Genomic DNA, 4,479 nt, shown 5'->3' with positions numbered 1-4,479 from the left:
GGGGTTGGGGGAAGACTGAGAAAGATGGGTTAAATAATGTATACTGCATTGAAACAGATGAGGGAGAAAACTGTTTAAAGGGATATGTGATTAGGTATTTTTGTCATGACAGGAGTCCAGAGTGAAGGCTGCATAGTGGAGTGGACTTGGAGGGAGGGATTGTAAAACAATGAAAGAATTTTTCTTTTACTTTTCCAAGAGGGTAGTGTACTAGGGGGAAGGGTTGGGAAGGGAGAAAAGTGCAACAATGAACGAATAGAAATCCAACGTCTCTGTAAATTTTCATTGAAATTAATAATAAATTAAAAAGAAATTCTATATTCCAAAATTTTCATCTGATTAATTAGAAATTCATGCTTTTATGCAATTAAAAACATTGGATTATACCAAAAGAAGACAAAAAATTTAAAAAAAGAAAAGAAAAACTATTGTGTTTATCCTTACCTAATGTTAATGAGATAATAAAAGTCACATTCCTATCCTCATATAACATTCATGACCTTCTTTAGTATTGTTACATCACCTTTATAAATGACTGTTCAATTTTTCTCCACATGTTTCAGGTATGTGTGGTGAGGAGGAAGAATGTGTTGGTGAGGAACTCTTTTCTTTCTGATCTTCACTTTATGTATTTTGCCTTTTAAATTTCAACTATCCATGGTATATATTTCTATTTAGTAATACTATAGAAAGTTTATACAGAAGACACCAGAGCTAGCATATGGCAGTGTATGCACTTTGTTTTTTCAGTTAATATGAATATATTTTATAGCTCGGTGCTTGTAATTGTTAATAATACTGTGAACAACAGGTCAAATACTTACCCTTGCCCTATCCTTTACCTTCCTCAAGATCTGTGACATGCTCTAGCTGATTGTTACAATCACTGTGCCAGTATCGTTGAGAGCCTTCCTTCTTTGTTCTCATATTCCAACTTTTCCAGCATGGCGCAATTTTCCAAAGACAGGCTTCTGCTGAAAGGCTGCTCTAATGAGAATATGAATTTAAATATAGAGTATGTGAGATGACATTTCACCACCCTTGCTTCTAAGGAGTACCTTGATGGTAGTAGCACTTCTTCCAGAACACATTTGTTTGATTTTTTAACAATCCATGGGATATTTACTCATCTCCAATACCACATTTCAAAGGCACGGACTATTCTTTTGTCATCTTTGTATATTATCCAACTTTAAGATGTATAACAAGCAATTGAAAATACCATGGCTTAAAACAGGTACATCTTAGTGTTTAAACTGATGTAATTTCTCTTAAGCATTTTGGAGTTCTTGATAGCATATTTTCCCAGTGAAACAATTCTTTTGATTTCTTGACAACTCTTACCATGGGTGTTGATTATGGATTTAAGTACAATGAAACTGTCGACAACCTCAGTCTAATCTCTGTGAATTATGATGTTGCTTATTGTTCCAGTGGTGAGAACTTTTGTTTTTTTTATATTGAGATGTAACTCATATTAAGGCTGTAGTCTTTGGCTTTCATCAATAAGCGCTTCACATCTTCTTTGCTTTCTGTGGGCAAGATTGAATCATCTGGATAATGTAGTTTGTTGATGAGTCATCCTTCAAACTTGATCCCACATTCTTCTTCATGTAGTCCAGCTTCTTGAATTATTTGCTCAGCATGTAGTTTGAATAGGTACAGAGAAAAGACACAACCTTTATATGCATATTTCCTGTTTTAAATCAAGCACATAACTAAGGAAATATAAATACACTTGTTAAATTTATTTAGTAAACTTTAAAATTCATCGTTAGGAAATATTAATATCTAAATAAGGAAAACAAAATAAGAATAAAGCAGATTATCTAAAAATTCACTTAGTAATTTCTTTAGTGTTATATAATAGAACTTTTACTTATTAACTTATTCTTAATGGGAAATTGAGTTAAGAGATTGAGAAACATAGAAACTGTGATTTTCTACCCATGAAAACTGCCAACCAGTTTGATATCACAGAAATATGTGTGAAATTTCCAATGTCATTGTATAACAAAATCATTCAAGGATCAATTAGATCAACATAACAAAACATTAATAACTGAAAATGTAACCAGAAACAGTAACCAATAACAACAACAGTAACCAGTAACAACAGAAAAAGAAACACAGCAAAATGGCAGCAATAAAACCTAGCCTGACAATAATGTAAATAATATGAATGCACCAACCAAAAGAAAAATAGTAGTAGAGTGGATAAAAACCATTGTCCGTCAATATGTTGACTACACTAACCACATCGAAGAAATGAGGATGAAAACCACCTTAAAAGATAAGGAGCTGTGTTTTCTGCTTCTAGAAGAATGTTCTCCGCGAACTTACGATGCTGCGATGCTGCGTGGAAGCCGAAGCCGCACCTCCCGAGTGGCCCCTCTGACCAGCCGGGCCCCTCAGATGAGAGCCGCTCCCCGGCCAGCACCGGCAGCTCAGCCGCCAGTCGGGCCTCACAATCTGCAGTTGGGGCTCCTGCAGCCGCACCCCGGCAGCCTGGCCTGATGGCCCAGATGGTGACCACGGCTGCTGGCGTGGCCATGGGCTCTGCCGTTGAGCACACACTGGGCCATGCCATCACTGAAGGCTTCAGTGGAGGCAGTAGCGAGCCAGCCAGGCCTGACATTACTTACCAGGAGCCATACCGAGACCAGCTGGCATCCCAGGTGGAGGCTGGCCCTTGCTCCTTCGAGATGAAGCAGTTCATGGAGTGCGTCAGCAACCAGAGCGACCTCCGCCTCTGCGAGGGCTTCTTGGAGGTGCTGAAGCAGTGCCGGGCAGCGCGGGAGCTGATGTAATGAAGTTCAAGTTGAAGGAATTGAAAGTGGTCTCACAGTACTGCGTTAACTCCACATGAAACTAGAATGAATAGTGACATTGTCACAGGTACGCGTGCCTGTCAGCGCTCATCGATCCCTCATAGCAACCCAGCTTCAGAATGTACTCTAACCCCACAGCCTCTAGAAGAAAGGAAATTATAAAGACAAGTGATTGAGATGACGTCACTAGAACCAGCAGGTGTTTGTGTGGGCTTCCTTAAACTAGTTGTGATGTGTAATTACTTGAACTAAATAAAGTATAAAGTAATTTTCTTCAAAAAAAAAAGATAAAGAGCATTATATAATGATTAAAGGTACAAAAGATCAAATGACATAAACTTGGCCAGCATCTATACACCAAATAACATACCTGAAAATACATAAAACAACAGTTAATAGATTTGAAGAAGAAATAGAAATCACCATAATAGTGGTAGGAGATTTTATGGTGTTAATTGTGTTTGGGAAGAACATTCTTTTATGGTGCAGCATTGGTCTGTCAGTTTGCTGTACTGAGATAACGTGGAGTTGCTGTGATACTGAATATTGTGTCACTGGTGTGTCAAATGCAGCAATTACCCATGGTAGACAGTGTTTGGTAAGGCTCCCAGATTACAACAGGCTTGGAAGTAGATTGGCATTGACTTCTTAAACAACATGCCTATGGAAACTCTATGAATATTAGAGAAACAATGATAGATATAGAACAGGGTTCAGATCTTTTGTTCACAGGGTCAATATAAGTCTTGCTGGATTTGATGGCAGTTAACAACAACTCAGCAAAGAAAAAGCCAACTTGAAAGAAACTTAAAGAAGATGCTGAAAATCTACACTATACAATCAGTCAACTTGACCTTATGGATGTATTTCGTATACTGCAACCAAATTAAAAACAATTTACTTTCTTCTTAAGTGCATATGATAAATTCTCAAGAATTGATAACATTGATTCTATATTATGACACAAAGCAAGCCTCAACAAATTTTAAAAAATCCAAATATCACAAAATATATCTAAGATCACAATGCAATAAAACTAAAAATTAAGGCAAGAGGGTAAAGTTTATTTAAAAAACCACCCACATGGAATCTAAATAACACCCTGCTAGAAGGGTTTTCTTGTTATAGAACAAGAAAAAACTAAATTAAAAAAATTTCTCAAAACAATTGAAAATGAACATACAACATTGCCAAAACCTCTAGGTTACAGCCAAGGCTGTCCTCAGGGTGTAGTTCATAGTAATAGGCAAGCACATAAAAAAGACGTTGGTGGTCTTGTTGTTTTGTGCTGTCAAGTTGCCTGCATAGAAAGCAAAATTAATGACTCAATTTAATATCTCCATCAAGTGGAAAAAGATCAATACTCTAACCCCACAGCCTCTAGAAGAAAGGAAATTATAAAGACAAGTGCTGAAATCATGAAGATAAAAAACAGAAAAACAACTGAAACCATCAATAAGATCAGACTTGACTAGTTCTTCAAAAGGTCAATAAAATAGACAAATCATTGACAAACTTAACAAAAGAAAAGAAATGAAGGCACAAACAAATAAGAAATTACAGAGGTGGCATCACAACAGAACCAGACAAAATTAAATCGATATATCGGAATATTATGAAAAGCTATACTCCAATAAATTTGAAAACC

The 4,479-nt window shown here is 36.6% G+C and overlaps 1 pseudogene; it reads left to right on the top strand.

The window, feature by feature from the left end:
* The first annotated feature begins 2,352 nt into the window (after positions 1-2,352).
* On the top strand, positions 2,353-2,810 carry LOC102874949 (annotated as a pseudogene).
* The last annotated feature ends 1,669 nt before the right edge of the window (positions 2,811-4,479 follow it).

The sequence above is a fragment of the Elephantulus edwardii genome, unplaced genomic scaffold (genome assembly GCF_000299155.1).
Source record: "Elephantulus edwardii isolate Elephantulus edwardi_28Jun2011 unplaced genomic scaffold, EleEdw1.0 scaffold00042, whole genome shotgun sequence".
NCBI classification, from domain to species: domain Eukaryota; kingdom Metazoa; phylum Chordata; class Mammalia; order Macroscelidea; family Macroscelididae; genus Elephantulus; species Elephantulus edwardii.
This window is presented reverse-complemented; position numbering and strand designations above follow the sequence as displayed.